The 17,699-nt window shown below is 44.4% G+C and overlaps 1 long non-coding RNA gene across 1 annotated transcript; it reads right to left on the bottom strand.

The window, feature by feature from the left end:
• Window positions 1-312: 312 nt before the first annotated feature.
• On the bottom strand, window positions 313-8,748 carry LOC118594899. The gene is made up of 3 exons (XR_004946429.1): window positions 8,633-8,748; window positions 767-876; window positions 313-337 (listed from the first exon to the last, which is right to left on the bottom strand). It is a non-coding gene; the product is annotated as an uncharacterized LOC118594899 (long non-coding RNA).
• Between the last annotated feature and the right edge of the window lie 8,951 nt (window positions 8,749-17,699).

Here is a 17,699-nt window from a genome sequence, read left to right as displayed (position 1 = left end):
CACAGCGTGACAGTGAGAATGAATGGCTATCCTTCTAAGGCTCACAGTGAATGCTGGCCGTTGGGAGAGGAAAGACCCAGGCTGACCACACAGTATGTTAGTCTTGTATATTAGCCAGGGGTCTCTAGGGGAACAGAACTGATAGAATGTATATGAATATGGGATTTATTAGAGTGTCTTACAGGCTGTGGTCCAGCTAGTCCAATAATGGCTGTGTATTAATGCAAAGTCCAAGAATCCGGGAGTTGTTCAGTCCACGAGGCTGGATGTCTCAGCTGGTCTTCAGTATATGCCAGAAGCCCAAAGACGTAGCTCTAATGCCAGTGAAGGAATGGACCTGCCAGTGAGAACAAGTAGGCAAAGAGCAAGAGCTTTCTTCTTCCTTTATATAGGCTGCCAGCAGAAGCCTCCTCACCTTCCCACCTCAAAAGATTGGCATTAAAAGTGGGTCTTCCCACTTCATTTAATTTAATTTAAAAAATCTCTCATGGGTATACCCAGCTGCTTGAGTTTAGTTAAGTCCAGATGTAGTCAGGTAGATAAGCAAGCACAGCCACCACACCTTATAAATTAATGTGCCTGTGAGAGAGGAATGGCTGGGGGAGGGAGAGGAAAGCAGGGATATTTCCCCCAACTCTTCCCCACTTTGTCAATGGAGCTAAAACATAACGTTAATGAATAGGGTTTATAGGAGAAATTCTGTGAGGGCACAGTGCAGAAGCTCGGATTGGTGCTGTGAGGGCTCATTAATTGAACACCTACTTACGTGGTGACCTGGAGTCAGAGCAGAGATGGAGCCACATTTCTTGTTTGAAAAATGCCAAAGTTATACAAACTCTTCTAGTGGGACATCTGTGGTAACCAAATGAGCAAGCCCTGCAATAAAATCCGTAAAGAAAGAAAAATGGAGTCACAGAGAGATGCTGTAGACAGTAGGCTGCCAATCAAGATAGACTTTCCTGAGAGGGTGGCTGGCTGGATATTTGGATGGAGGCAGTTGCATAGAGACAGAAGTTAAGAGCATCTCAGCTAAGGAAGAGAATGGCTGCCTGAAACGAAGACAGCATTAGAGGAAGCCTCTAAGATCTCTGTCCTCTCCTCATCCCCTACAATCACCACTCCCATATGCCTTGCTACTTACTGGTCATGTTTGTTATTTATTAGCAACGTGACCCTGAGCAGCATGTACCATCATTCTAATAAGATAGCTGTAACATGGCAATATGTGTGACCCCAACCTAGCAGCCTTGTTATGAAAAGCACATGGCCTAGCAATGAATAGGAATAATTGCCAGGGAGTGTTTATTGTGTAATGGGGACAACATTGTCTTTAGTTAATCTGATGATCTCTTTTACAAGAGGTGGTAAGCGTTATTGCAGATGAAGGTACTAAGTGGATAGCAGATGAAGATGCTAAGTGGGTGGCTGAGCACCTTGCTTTAGGGCACGGGGTGGTAGAGATGGCATTTGAATCCAGGCACTCTCCTTCCTAAAGTCCTCAGCTTCACCCACACACCACCCCGATGGAGAAGCTGCAGATCCGTGCCTGTGGCGGCTCTAACCCACTGCCTGCACGTGATACCCTCAGGTGTTTCTGCATCTATCATTATTAGGCCTATTTCCTTTCTCTCACTTTACAATTTTGAGTGATTTTTAGAAACTGTAGTTTAGAATGATGCCCAGAAGTCAGAAATCTGCCACTGACTGGAGCTAGAAGCCACATTTCCTGATTTTAAATTCCCAGGTCTTTCTCCTGTAATGTGCCTCCTGGAGTTTTGCTTATTATAATTAAGCGTATTTTGAAAGGAGCCCTCAGAAGTGCTCACTGAATTTGCTCCAGTAGATCCAGCTGTTTGCAAAACAATAGGTCCAATTTTCTTCTTTAATACTGCTTCTATTAACATTTAAAAGATTTTTCCATATTCATTGTTCCTATTTTAAGCAAAAGATCCTCCGAGCATTTCAGTACTCCTCGTCATCTGACGGAACCCACAGGGTTCTGGATCTGCACCCCCTCTGCCACCTGTCAGCCCCGCTAACTGTCTGCACCTGTCTTGTGCCTCCTCATGCCTGTCCTCAGGATTTCTGGGTTATCTGGAGGCTTTGGAAGTGGGGAAGAGTCTTTGTTCTTGGAGAGCTTGTTGGCTTGCATTCTGCCATCCTCATCACATTGGATACCTGGAGTTGAACTTTAACGTTAAACATTAAAAACAGCCGGGCAGTGGTGGCACACACCTTTAATCCCAGCACTCGGGAGGCAGAGCCAGGTGGATCTCTGTGAGTTCGAGGCCAGCCTGGTCTACAGAGTGAGATCCAGGACAGGCACCAAAACAACACAGAGAAACCCTGTGGGGGGAGGGGAGAGACAAAACAAAACAAAACAACAACAAAAAACAACTTTCCTTGCCTGGGATGGTTGGAATTGAGAATCAACCTCTGAGGCAAGAGGAAAAGGCCCAGGGCCTCAGGGCCCTGCAAGGTGATCACAGATGCATGTGGAGAAAGGAGTTTGCGCTAGGGAAGAGGTAGCAGTAAGAACTCCCCAGGCTACTCTGATCTTTCCCTGGGGTTGGTGCAGGCTTAGAGCTAGAGTCCTGGCTGCATGGCGGTGGCACACGCCTTTGATCCCAGCACTTGGGAGGCAGAGACAGGCGGATCTCTGTGAGTTCGAAACCAGCCTGGTCTCTAGAGTTCTAGGACCGTCAGGGCTAAATGGAGAAACCTTGTCTCAAAAAAAAAAAAAAAAAAAAAAAAAAAAAAAGAGGAGGAGAAGGAGGAGGAGCAGCAGAAGAGAACAAAGAGAGTTCTTTTTGACTTCTCTTTGGGCATGAGGTTCTGATATTCAAACACCTACCCTGTGTCTCCTTCTTACAAGTCTAACAGGGGTTTCAAACCCAGCGCAATAAAAACGAACTCCTGACCTTCACTCCCAAATTTGCTCATCTTGCTCGTCTTTACAGTGACAACTTTATCCTTGAAGATGCTCCCATGAAAATGGAGCCTTCCCTAAATGCTTCTCTTTCCCTTACCTGTGCGATCCCATGTTTCATTCATTGGTGTTACCTGTTAGCCAGTACCTTCCCAGTAGATTCTAAGGCTGACTGTTCTCACCACCTTTAATGTTGCTAGCCCCCCCCCCCCCCCCCCCACTTCTGAGGTCTCCTCTAAGTGTCCTGGATCTTCACTCCTGTCAAGAGTGATCCTCCAATGCTTTGGAATACATGTCTTCTATCAAAGCTCTCCAATGGCTTTGTGATTCTCAAGGTGAAAGGTCATTGGGGGGACAGGCATTGAGTACTTTTGAGACTGAGTAGCCTTATATTCTCTATGTAGGTGAGGATGGACTTCAACTTCTGATTCCCCTGCCTTCACCACCTGTGTGCTGGGATTACAGGTGTGCAGCAGCACCCCCAGTTTATAAGAATTAGACCCAGTGATTCGTGTATATTTGGCAAGCACGAAACTACACCTTCAGCCTGAAAGTTCTTTTTTTTTTGAGACAGGGTTTCTCTGTGTAGCTTTGGTGCCTGTCCTGGATCTCACTCTGTAGACCAGGCTGTCCTCGAACTCACAGAGATCCACCTGGCTCTGCTTCCCGAGTGCTGGGATGAAAGGCGTGCACCACCACTGCCTGGCGAAAGTTCAACTTTTTAAAGCTTATTTTTACTTTATTTGATTGTATGAATGTTTGCCTGAACCACCTGTGAGGCCAGAAGAGGGCACTGTTTCCCCTGGAACTGGGGTTACAGATGACTGTGAGCCTCCATGTAGGTGTTGGGAACTGAACCTAGATATTCTGCAACAACAAGCGCTCTTAACCACCCCACTGAGCAGTCTCTCCAGCTTCAAAAGGTCAGTTTTTAACGTGGCCTCCGGGATGCCTGCCCTTCCCCATTGTTCCTCTCATCTAGCTGATCTCACAGACCACTGAACCTCAGCCACCTGGTCTCCTTGCTGCTCCTCTGCCTGTCAGTTGGAATCCTGTCTTGGGAAAGAAGGTTCCTTTGTCAGGAAAGCTTTGGTCCCAGTCATGATGGACTGACTCCCTTAGCAACAGCAAGTTCCTGCTCAGTCAAGCCTCCGCACATCCCAGCCTCAGCTCCCAGTCCCCACTCACCCCGTTTTGTTCTCTGAGAACATATTATCACCCTTTGAGACATTATGTAGTTCACTTAATTAGTTCTGTTCATTGCCTCACGCCACAGCTCCCCACTGGAATGTAAGCTCCAGGGTGCAGAGGTCTCTGCTCTCCTGTGTATTTTCGGTGCCTTGATCAGCACCTGCCACTGAAATATATTTGTTAGAGAAATGAATGCTAGGCATCAACACAGTGCCCGACTATATTTAGCTAGAATCATTCCATTGCAAAAAGACAGGAAACCAATCTGAGTGGAGGAGAAATGTGACTGGATCACTTCCAAGACTCCTGGAAATCCAAGGGCACCTCCATCCAGGAATGTAAATGAAGCCATCAGACCCTGGCCCGAATGCCTGCTGTCTTTGCATCCTCCCTGGTGGCTTCATTCTCAGGCAGGTTTTCATTGCCACCACGGACTGCAGGTGGGACTAAAAGGAGAAGTCGTCTAGAAGCGCACAGGCTGCGGTTCTTCCAGTTAGGTGGGATTGGAGTGTGTTGTGGGTGGAGAAAGTACTGCTCTAACACTTCCCTCTCATCCTATGAGTCTTCTTACCAGCCTGCCTCAAGTCAGGTACCAGGACCAACCACTGTGATCCATTGGGTTGAAATGCTCCCAGTGGCCAAGATGGATCAGCTGGCCATCTCTGGAGTAGAGTGGGAAAGTCAAGGCATCAGGTCCATGAGGGCTCCATGGGTTGAGAGAAAAGGCAGGCGGTGTGTGTGTGTGTGGGGGGGGATGTACTTATGTAAAGAGAGATGTAGACATCACGGTCAGGTTCACTGCTCATTCATCACACCAGAGTGATCTTTGCAGGACATGGTTCTGGTTGGTGCCTATTAACAGCTGACAGAAAGTGACTTAAGGGAGACAGGAACTACTTTGGCTTCCCAGTTTATTATAGCGGGGAAGGCATGATGGGGTGACTTGGTCGGAAGTTTATGGTGAAAGCTTGTTGCTTGATGGAGGACCAAGACACAGGGGCTGGAAAGGAGCACCACAGCCCTCAAAGGCCTGCCTTCAGGAACCTGCTTCTGACAGCTGTGTCTCCCACACCTAAGTTTCCATAACCTCTCAAATAGTGCCACCTGCTGAGGACCAACTATTCCAACACAAGAAGAACCTGTGGGGTAACATTTCACAATCAAACCACAACAGGTTCCTTATCAGCATAGATATCAAAATCCCTGGTCTGGCAGCCGAGCGCCAGATTTAGGAAGCCTGAATCTCTTCTTCTGGCTTTGCCTCTCTACCTCCTCTTTTGTTCTCTTTGCCCAGAAACACCAGGGCAACGTTTAGCACCAGAGCTGCCATTTGTTCGTTCGTGAATCTATACACAACACTAAGCACTTCCTATGTGCCTCCAAGCTTTTCTTCATTTAGTGGCTACTCCCCTGGAGGCTCTGTGCCTTCTTTCCCTGTGAAAGCCAACATGTTCTCCACGGCCCAAGGTAATTCTCCCTCTCTCTATGTCCTTCAGAATGATGCCATCTCTCTGTCTTACTCCATGACATTTTACCTATTCTCTTGGAACCACTTTGGTTGGGTGTTCTTGGATTCATGTTACAGTTGTGCATACAGATTTCTCCATTGGGGTCTCCGTTCTTTGAGGGCTTGGGAATTACTTCTTACACATCCAGGCAGTTAGAGGATGTTATACACGTAGTAGGAGTCTAATAAAAGCTTGTGAAATGAACAAATAGAAGACTGAAGGGATTGGGAGATGGAGTTTCATTCCTTTGTCAGTCTGTGACATGTGTTTTGTGCAGGACACTGGGTTTGTAAAGTCATGGGTGTTATTGATTTTGCTTTATGGTAATCTGAACTGGGCATTAACTCTACTTTCAGAATCTCTGAGAAGTCAACTAACTTTTTGGCTGTGCAGGAAATAAAGTGGCAACCGTATGAATGAAGGTCCCATACCGAGTCTGTTAGTTACAGATATTTGGTGGCAGGTGACATCAACTCAAATTAACAGGCACAAAAAGGAAATTATTACTCAATTACTGGGCAAGCCCCAACGAAATTTATTTCACTATTAGGATAAGAGTTTTTACTGCATCAAGTTGATAATAGAAAAATAAATAAATAAGTAAAAATGGGGGAAAAAAAAGAATCAAATTGCAATCATATATCTTGACACATACCCATAAGCCCGGGACTTGGGAGAGAGAGGAAGAAGTTCAAGAGTTCAAGCTACAAAGCAAGTTCAAGATCAGCCTTGGGAGCTACGTGAGACCTTTGCTCCCAGGCACCCAACACCTAAAGTTGATCCCTGTCAGGCATTGTAGTACATGCCTGTAATCAAAGCACTCTGGTGGCAGAGGCAGGAGGATCCCGTGTTTGAGGCCAGCCTGCTCTAACATAGCAATTTCTAGACTAGCCAGGGCTACAAGGTGAGACGTCTCAGAACAACAAAAGTGGGACTCTGAACCACACTCTCCACCTCACTCCACCAGCTTCCCCTCTCCCCGTGCATTTGGTAAGAACCCCACCTTTCCAGTCCTTACCTGTCTCTTCACACCCAACATCCACCCTGCAATCCCATTAATGTCACCTATGTAATCCAGCAATGTCTCTGGACTGCCACTGCCAAGCCATTGCTCTTAAACCATTCATTCAGACTCATTCATAGAATCCAGAACCTGTTACCATGATCAAGACACAAAAATGGGCTCATAACCCTCCAACACATTCCTCTGATCAAACCTGTGGCCACCTTTAATTCCTGACAGCCACTGTTCCTTGTTTCCCGTCCCTCCAAGCTTCACCTTCTCAGAGCGTCCTATAAACAGCAGCATGAAGTAGACAACCGCAGCCCAGCAAGTCTCACTATGTCAAATGCAGAGGAGAGGGACTACTGGGTCATATGGTGTACTGGACAGTTTACGTCAGCTTGACCGAAGCTACAGTCATCGGAGGAGGGAGGTCCAATTGAGAAAACGCCTCCGTAAGATCAGCTGTAGGCCAGCCTGTAGGGCACTTTCTTAATTGGTGATTGATGGCAGAGGGTCCAGGCCATTCTCAGGGGTGCCACTCCTGGATTGGTAGTCCTGGATTCTACAAGAAAGCAGGCTGAACAATCCAGGAGGAACAAGCCAGTAAACAGCACCCGTCTGCCTCCAGCTTCCTGACCTGTTTGAGTTCCTGTCCTGACTTCCTTAATAATGAACAGTGATGTGGAAGTGTAAATCTGATAAACCCCTTCCTCTAAAACAAACAAACAAACAAAAACAAAATTAGCTCTGCTGTGTTTCTTCTCAGGACCTTGATCCACTTTCCTGTGGTTCAGAGAGGTTAAGCAATTTACCTAAGGCAACCCAGGTAGAGGGGCTGTGCTTTAGTCCCTGCATTGCCTTGTGCTTGTGGCGATGTTTTGAGGTGTACACATCCCTATAGATAGATTTGGAACTATGTAGTCAATACCTATTTGTCGTCCCCCCCCCCCCCCCCCCCCCCCCCGGTGGGGGGCATTAGGCTATGTAGGAGTTTGTTTATTACTCAAATCTGCATAATGTGTGGGATCTCGGGACAAACTATCCAGGTCCAAATCCAGATTTCATCATATATACCTCCATCACCCTGGGGTCTTTTCTTACATCTCATGTGTACAGTGGACATGATTTTAACATGTACTTCACAGTGTTTCGATGAGGGTATGTGGGAGACAATGCTTCAAATCCACATGACACGCGTTCTTAGTAATGTCAGTGTCCCTGATTCACTGCTACATAATTTAACTAGAGAGCAGGATGAGACATGAAACACTGGGAGAGATGTATTCTAGAATATATCTAGATTTACAGTAACAATTGTTTTTTTCAGGATCCTGAAGGGGACTTAAAAAAAAAAAAAAAAAAAAAAAACACTTATGTGCCTGCTTGTCAAATTTATGGAGAAAGATGCACATTTGTGTTTTAATGTGTGCTTTCAAGTAGATTTTCAAATGGATACAAACTTTGGAAAACTTGAACTTTCTGCGTTCTGAAACAGTGGCATCTTGTTACATTTCACTGGACCCACCGGCCTATTAAGTTTGGATCAGACCAGGAATATCTCTGGCCTGCTGATTGCTCTTGCCGGCCTGGCCTGCTCCTCACCTCCTTGATTCTGCCTGTTTCTCCACACTCCACTTAGGGAAAGGGACCTTCCTCCTTGGCTGCTTGGATCAGGGCTGGAGCCCAGGCTTCCAGGAGGTCCCTAGACTTTGTCCTAGTAACTTCTGTGACGACTCGACGTCAGTTCACCCTCCTTCCAGCAGGTGGCAGTCTTCACCCTCTAGCCCTTCATCAGCCTTCTCCCCGAAAGATGGCTCTGTACCCATCAGACCCAATGAATGCTCTCAGGAGAGCGTAATTTCCAGCTTCTTCTTACTACTCTGGAGTGCAGCTCACAAATTTAATAACTGTCTACGAGTCTTCGTTCAACCAAACAACACAGCTTTGCTTTAACATAAAGAGAAATGAAAGAAAAGTAATGGAAATGAAACAGTGTACCTTTTAGTAGCAAACGCTTGGGTGCACTTCATGTGGACATTATGATGAGACAGACGCTCGGCTCACGGATATGACTGCTATGAGGGTAATAGTGCCAGCGACGTTTGATAAAATGGCAGTGTGTGTGTGTGTGTGTGTGTGTGTGTGTGTGTGTGTGTGTGTGTGTGTGTGTGTGAGAGAGAGAGAGAGAGAGAGAGAGAGAGAGAGAACACAGAAGAGAAGAGAAGAGGAGAGAGGGAGGGAGGGAGGAATCTTCCTATGTAGTACAGACTGGGTTTGGCATGAAATCTGCGATACAACTCAGGCTAGTTTTAAAGACACAATTCTCCTGCCGCAATCTCTTATGTTAGGATTACAGGTATGTACCACCATGCCCCACCTAATTGGTCCATTAAATGACTTTCTAACATGGTGGACAGGTTTTAGTAGCACTTTGAACAAAATTAAAAACAAATTTACTCTAATGTGTGCTTTTCAATTTCCACAAACACATATCTAAACCCAGCTCCCACAAATAAAATAAAATATGACATAAATCAAGTACATTAACAAATGGCTAGGCTCAAATGAACCCTAATGTGAGACAGTGTTTTTGTTATGTAGTGTTGTCTGTCTGTCGCAAGGTGTCTGGAGTCCTTTGCTCTCAACCTCTAAATGCCTGTGGAAAAGCAGTGCTAAAAATAAATTAAAAATAAATGTTTCCATAAATTTTTGGGATGCCCTCTAGGGGGCACTACTGGCCTCATTAAGAACGTAAGAGTACTGGGGCTGCTACAAGCTGTGTGAAAGGTTAGTCACAAGCCAGTTGTAACCACTGGCCTCACAGTACAACCAGTTCCCATAAAGACCACACTCTTAATTTAACTTACATAGGAATAATTTAGGATTGCAACAATCCTAATGGTGGCCACAATTTGGACATGCAAATCCACTTTCTAGCTACATACTTCATAAGATTTGGGTACGGATCAAATATTTATAATAAGGTTTGGTGAAGTAATGATGTGCTCTATAAATGTAACCAGACACAGGAGTTTGAAGTGGTAACAAGAGAGGGTGTAAGGTGCCTTGTGAGGAACTTTTTACCTGGGATGGCATGTCTAAATGAGACAGTGGTAGATATGTTGAATTGAATAAACATCAAGAGTAATTTTATCTCTTCCTTTTTATTATTAAAATGCCGTTACCGGAAAAGTTAAACACATGCCCACAGCTTGTCACTTCAGCTGGAAAATGCTGGGATAGAGAAAACTCCAAGGCAGTGTTTTGTTTTGTTGTTGTTTTTAGCTTCTGAGATTTTCTTCTTGCTTTCTCTCTGACGGGAATACACAGCATGATGGAAATGAAGGAACCGTGAAGATGGTTTTATTTATTTACTTATTTTGATTTTTCAAGAAAGAAGTTTTTTTTTTTTTTTTTTTTTTTTTTTTTTTTTTTTTTTCTGTGTAGCTTTGGCTGCCCTGGAACTCACTTTGCAGACCAGGCTGGCGCCTTGGGAACAGAGCCTTCGAATGGCGGGGAATCCTCAAAGTGATTACTAATAATTGTTGTTGTTGTTACTTATTTTTCAAAACAGATTCTTATGTATCTCAGGTTGGCTTCAAACTCTATGTAGCCAAGCATGACCTTGAACTTCCTATCCTTCTGCTTCTACCTCTTGAGTGCTAGGATTACAGTTGTGCACTATTATGCCCAGTTTTTTTTTTTTTTTTTTTTAATCTTATGCTTATGAAACTCTTTTGCCCACATGCATGGCTAGGTAACACTCGTGTGCCTGCAGAAACCAGGAGAGGGTTGTGAACTGCCACATGGGTGCTGGGAACTGAACCCAGGTCCTGTGGAAGTAGCCAGTGCTCTTATCGGCTGAGCCATCTCCCCCACCCCTGCGCTCCCAATCCAGTTTTCTGAAGGGCTGGAAATTGAATCCAGGACTTTGCTAGCTAGGCAAACACTCTACCAACTGAGCTACATCCCCAGTCAGTGATTAATTTTTGATGAAGTCTCAGATTTGGGCCTGTGGTTCTGGGAGGGGTGATCGTTTTCCACACACTCATCTGCTTCTTGTTGTTGAGATCCTTCGTTGTATGTTCTGACGTGGGAGTTTGGTCTACGAGACTAGGGCCTGTGCCAGCCCTGCTCAGAGACAACAAGGAAGAAGTATTTCAAAGCTCAGGAAGACAGCTTGTCCCTGCTGGAGATACTCAGATAAGGCTGTGGCTCCATTTCAAAGCAAACTCTGGGCTAGCTTCCACACAATGCTGACAGCCACCCTCTAGGTTACAGCCTAGCCAGGGAGAGGCCTCACCTGATCGGGTATTTGCAACAGTCATTTATGGGTTTCAGAGTATGGAGAGGCTACACTTGTATTCCAGTTTTAAGGAACCAGTTTCTCTCCCTGGGAGGTCAATCTCACATCATAAGATGGATGTCTTAATGGTGAGAGGCATGAGCTTTGAGGTCAGACCTGAGTTCAAGTGACGACTGTGGCATCCTGGCTGTGGGGTCTAGCTCAGGTAACTTAACCTCTCTGGGCTGGAGTTTCCAGTTTCTGCTTAGGAACATCTCCACAGGCAGGCAGCCAGGGAGGAGCAGGTACATTACAGAGGGACATGAATGGCAGGTGCGGAGAACTTTCCTGCAGAAAATCCTTTTAGGACAGTGTCTTTCAGCTGGCTTTGCTCAGAATTTGGTCCCAGGAAATCTAATTTTAAAAATAAAAGAGTTTTGTGGGCACTGTATTTTTGGAAATAGCGTGTCCCCAGAGAGACTGATAAAGAATGACAATATAGCAAGCCTTCTGAGAAGTCTTCGCTGAAGAAATCAGCTTCACTTGGTTTCACTCAGGGTTTCCCACATTTATCTCATTAGGATTATCCCCCATCCCCCAAAGAACAATCAAGCCTATGAATTGGTTTAAAAAAAAAAATGACCCAGAAAAAGTCTCTCCCTCTAAAGAGCCCCCGAGTCCCACTTTTAGCTGGACTCCTCCTCAGATTTTCCTGTGGTTTGGATGGGGGAGGTGGGACAAGCCATCAGGCTGTCATAAGCCATGGACATCCACTCCCAAGGGAGCTCAGACAACCTTAGGTGTGTTTTTAAAAGGTCACAGGAGCTTAGACAGTCTCTTGGAAGATCGTGGTGGGTCTTTCTACCTTAGGTGGCTTAAACTGTGTTCCTTGTGTATTTTGTAAATCCTCACAAACTCTTAGAGTTCTCTACAAATGATCAACAGATCAACAACAATATTTCAAAAGGAGCTGAGGACTGTTGCTTACAGAGAGAGAGAGAGAGAGAGAGAGAGAGAGAGAGAGAGAGAGAGAGAGAGAGAGAGAGAGAGGGAGGGAGAGAGAGAGAGATGGAGGGAGAGAGATGGAGGGAGAGAGAGAGAGATGGAGGGAGAGAGATGGAAGGAGAGAGAGAGAGATGGAGGGAGAGAGATGGAGGGAGAGAGAGAAATAGCTTGTGAGCAGATTAAAAGGACATAATTAATTTATAAGCCCTACCCTGATTAGAAAAGATAGATGTGGAAAGATCACTAAAGGATAATGTTCAAACTCAATTTGCAATAATTGTACATTTCTTTCACCGAGACACATATCTGATATAATCTCTCCGATCCCCAAATACACATAACACAAATCTCAGTAAATGGCATCAGACAGGACAGGATAAAGATACTGTTCCTAAAAGGATTTGGGTCTAAATCAAAATGCACAGAAGCAAACCGAGCTACCTCTGAATTCTTTTTGTTTAAAGCATAATTTCTGCCTAATTATTACTAGAAAAATTTCAGCTGTAAAACTCTAGGGCAATAGTTTAATAATTCAGCCACCTGGAAATGTCAACATTTCTCCATTCTCGAATCCTATACGCAAATATATTTAAATATGCACGTACGTATATTGCAGGGCTAGTTTTTCCATATTAAGTTGCAGACATCACAGCACATCACCTTAAATATTTAAGCATGTATCTCTTACATAAAGGACATTGTCCCATATGATCACCTGACGTTATCTTGCCTAAGAACATTGACAATAATTCTGGAGTTGTGCCTGGTGCCAACTCCACAGTCAGATTTCCTGAAGAAACAGTCAAAGGTCATATATTGTATTTAGTTATAACAATTTATTCTTTGTAAATCTGGAACATAGTTCTCCTACCTCTAATGTTTTCCTGATCTAATAACCCTTGGATGAAACTAATGTTATGTAGGTGTCCCACAGAGTGGCTTTGTTTCATGTGCTCTTTCCCTTTGGGTCATTCAGCAGGTTCTTCTATGCCCTTCCTGTAAACCAAGAGCTAGGCTTACTTAGACACATATGAAGGAATTTGGTCTAGACTACCTCAGGGTGGTATTTCTCTCTCTCTCTCTCTCTCTCTCTCTCTCATGTGTGTGTGTGTGTGTGTGTGTGTGTGTGTGTGTGTGTGTGAGTGTGTGTGTGCGTGTGTGTGCCAAAGATTAACTTTGGGTGTCATTCCTCAGGACACAATCTCCTTTGTTCTTTGAGACAGAGTCTCTCATTGGCCGGAAGCCTACCAAGAAGGTTGGGCTGGCTGACCAGATAGCTCCAGGGATCTTCCCATCGCTACCTCCCCAGTGCTGGGAATTCAAACGTGTTCCACGATGCCTGGCTTTTCCAATGTGGGTTATGGGACTTGAACTCAGGTCTTCACACTTGCAGAGTGAGCATTTTACCAACTGAGCTCTTGTTAGTACCCTGTCCCCAGGTGACTACAAACAGAGCCCCTGTTTAGGATGACTGGGGTTTGAGCTCTCTGTCTAGTTTGGATTCAGGCAGAAGAAAAATGGCAGGATGTCGATTGTTGGAGATTCAGTTTTCTTCAGCCAAGTGTATCGATTCATCTGTATTTTTTAAAAATGTGAAGCACTTCTAATATTAAAACCAATACTTATTTATCACAAAAATTTTAGAAAAATACAGTAAAGTGCCAAAAAAGAAAAAGAGAAAAAAGATGACTGCTGATGTCCATTTTAGGTAAAATTACTAATGTTTTATGTATCCACTCTTTCTGTATCTACTCTTTTCTGTCCTATAGCTTTCTATAGCAAATCCTACATTACTGAACATAAAATTTAGTTATATTTTCCTATTAAATTAGTAACAAAATCATTTCCCATATTTATTTTGAAATTTTTGTAAATCTTTCGAAAAATGACTACATGGTCTTTTTGTATTGTTGAATTCTTACTGTTGAAAATTCAAGTTTTTTTTTCCTGGGCACAAGTAATGTTATGGAGAATATCTTTATCTAGATAAATATTTTTCTCCTTTGAAAATTATTTCCTCTGGAGAAATTATTGGGCTGAAAGGAATGGATTTTTAGAATTTATTTTCTGCCTGATTATCACAGTAAGGTGAGTTTATCATTGGCATGTAAAATATAATAAAACTGGGAGAGAAAAAAAAAAGTGTTTAGCATCCTCTGCCCAGAGGCAACTGTTATTAGCAGTTTGACATGATTTCTTCTGATAACGGCAGTTATTTTCTTCCTTAGTAAGACTCAAGGGTATGAACGTTTTTTAAGGTTTTCAATAATACTGCCAAGATTGCTTTCAAGTTTTCAGTTTCTTCTTCTGGGAGTGTATGAGTTGTGGCCACTCTGAGAACACAAACATTTAAAGGTTGTGGAGCAAGCTTGCTCATTTCCAAGCTCTCCACACCTTTACTGTGACTCACTGAAAGCCGACGAGCCTGGGAAGGGCATGAAAAAAACTCCTGGACAAATACGACTCAGAAAACTCATTTCCAGGTTTGGATCTGGTTGAAGCCCATGTTTCCGAAAGGCTGCCTTTGTTAATGGTGTTTGTTGTGGGGTATTTGGACATGCTTGGTTGTGACAGGTAGCTATGGACCTCAGCCCACTGGATCAGCTTGATGAAGACAGGCTACCAGCCATTTACAAATGTAGGTAGAAGGAAACAGCGCTCTAGCAAGGGCTGTCCAATGTTCTTCGTGATGTGATGCACATGGAGAATGATAATATCTTTCTATATACTGGAGATACAAACAAGTCTGCTGTAGACTTGGGCCCCACCAAGCTTTTCTAGAGGATGAGAAATCAAGATTTCAGGCTCCTGCAATTGGTTGTTGTACATCTATCTGGGCCAGTTTTGTATCCAAGTGAGAGGAATACATCTTCTATATCTTCTGATGCTAGGAAGACAGAACCAGACTGCCCCCTCTCTCTCTCACACACACCCCATACTAGTTTTATTCTCCCACATAGTTCTTACACCAATTACACTTTTTCCCTGTCTCAGGGCACTATTCTGGGAGGCTGGTGGAATCTTCAGGAGATGAGGCATGGCTGGCAGAAGTTGGTCACTAGCAGAAGGCCTGTGGTTCTGCAACTGTCTACTTCCTGTCGATTGCCATGTGAACAGATACTGCCACACACCACAGCCTTGCTGCTCTGGACTGGGCCATTCCAACATGGCTTCTATGCCAGGATGGACTGAAGTCATGAACCCCAAATAGACCTGTCCACCCTCAAGTTGCTTCTGTCAGGAAATTCTCTCAGTACAATGCGAAAGAAATGAATGTACCCAGGACTCCGACACTTCCTTGTAGAAGATGCATGCTTTTCTTAACAGCTTTACATGTTACCTATGACGAGTCTTAGCTATCCTCTGTAAAATACATCCAGCTCCTGCTGAGAACGTTTTCTTCCTTAGGCTTCTCTTATTAGAAACCTTTGGACAACTGAACACTTATTAACAGAGTTCTAGCATGGATCAGGCACTTTAGTAAATGCTGAGGACAGAGAGCTGGCACAGATAGCTTAGGGCTCTTATATGCCCAGAACATAGGAGACACAAGAATGGCAAGGGGAAGTGGGAAGAACTTCATCAGAGATGGATCCACAGTCTATGAAAAACTTCTTCAGGCAGTGGGGAGGCTTCCAAAAGCAGTATGTAGCACAAATGAGGACTAGAAATCTTGTCCACCGATCCCGAAACAGTACTGGATCAGAGACAGAAACCTGAAGTTTTAGGAAATGGATGAGATCCTTTTGTGTGCCTTTGACACTAATATCAGGCAGTACCAGGAAGCATAACAGAGGCTGAGGATGTGAAGGAAGGAAGCCAAGGCTGGATTTTGAAGAGTTTTGTCACGTGCAGGCATTAGAACTTGTTTTCCAATGGATCTCTGGTAAGATTTCTAACTAGCAACTGGCATCCGTGAATCATTGGCGGGGGTGGGGCTTGGGGGTGGGGGGGCACTACTCCCGTACTAAAGGTATTAATATAGGCAATGGAAGGAGGTTGGATTGAAAGTGTCTAGGAGGCAGCTGCAACTTTGAAACACCTAGGAAAGAACTGTAAGATGACTACTTCACAAAAACCCCAACACCAGGCATGAGAAGCACTCTTCTGTGTTGTTGGCCAGGACTGCTCAAGACACTCCCAAAATATACAGCCAATTGCTGTTGTCTTTGGCTACCTCTAGAAGTGGAAAGGAAGTCCCTATTGCTGAAGACATCAGGCATTTCTGAAACAGGGCCCAGGAACCCCTGAGCTGGAACTGACTTGAAAGCACCCTCCCTGAGGACTAGCTTTCATGGGGCCAGAAGGTTCCATGCAAGCTTTGGCAGGAGGGAGGCAACCAACCTATACAGTCCTACTCATATAGGATGCCTAGGAACCACATCAACAAGCAGCACAGCACAATAACTCTAAGGATGCAGTGATGGCATGATTACCTAGACTACCAACAGCTCTCTAATTGTACTTAAGATCCGCTCAACAAGAGGGAAACCATGCCCACACTGGGAACCTAGCTAACCACTTAGTACTAGTAAAGTACTGGTTATTAGAGGAGAATCTACAACCACTAATTTATTAAACCAGCATAAGAACAATCTATAAACATTAGTTCTTCTACCCACAGATAGTGCAATCTTCAACCCTCATCAAGGAAACTTCTGTTTGCAGCAGACAGAGACCATGATGGAAAGCCATAACCAATCAGAATGCAGCTTTGGAGTCCAGTCCCAATGGATACGTCTACGAAACACCCCTGCACCTAAAGCTCAGAAAATACTAGGGAAGAGGGGGTGGGGGGAATGGCAGAGCCAGAGGATCAGGGAGGTTGCTCTGAGATGGTGTCTCTTCGTAGTATCAGAAACTACATTCATAAAGTCTCACCCCCAAGTGTGAGCTGAGCAAGGGTGACATCAATGAACACATCACACTGAATGAAGAAAAGCCCACAAGGTCCCAACTCTACACAAAAAAGTACAGGCAACTGAAGAAAACTGGGAACAGCAGAGGTGGGCTTCCCCAGGGAGGAGCACACCAATTGGTTGTCCAGTGCCAAATGGTCAGCCCTGAAAGCATACATATGGGCAGCATTATATGGACTGAACATGTTGTATTTAGGACTATATAATGTATATACATACACACATGCAATAACAATTAGGAGAGAGAGAGAGAGAGAGAGAGAGAGAGAGAGAGAGAGAGAGAGAGAGAGAGAGAGAGAATGGGAGTGGACAATGTTGTAAGTGAATTACCAGATTGGGTATTAGTGATGGAATCCATAGAAATGGCTGAGGAGCATGAAAGTGCAGCTTGGGCAAGTAAATAAATCGTTGTGCCACTAACAAAGATAGAAAGATTTTATCTCATCAGTCCAGCTCCTTGGATCCAAACCAGTCCTTTAGACTCAATTCAGAGAGCCTTTCTTTTTCCTCCTTGTGTTCTTATCTCTTTAGCAAGCATTCCCTTTCTAGAACAGTCGTCTGATTCATCAGTGGACACTTTGCTCCCTAAGCACGAGGTTATCATTTCACGTGCGTTAGGTTTGTTTTCTGTACAGGGTTGGAGGACAGTTCACAGGTCCCACATCTCAGGTTTCTCCGACAGCCATCTCATTCACTATCTCAGAGATGGGAATTTGATAAGTCCCACTAGACTATAGGGACCAGTGCAGCCGCTGCACATGAAGACTTTTATTTATTTATTTTTGTGTCTTCTATGCTTGAGTGTTTTGCCTGCACATATGTCTGTGTGGCACATGTGTGCCTGGAGAATGTGGAG

The sequence above is a fragment of the Onychomys torridus genome, chromosome 13, assembly GCF_903995425.1.
Source record: "Onychomys torridus chromosome 13, mOncTor1.1, whole genome shotgun sequence".
NCBI classification, from domain to species: Eukaryota; Metazoa; Chordata; class Mammalia; order Rodentia; family Cricetidae; genus Onychomys; species Onychomys torridus.
The sequence above is the reverse complement of the archived record's forward strand: the minus strand, read 5'-3'. Positions and strand labels throughout refer to the sequence as shown.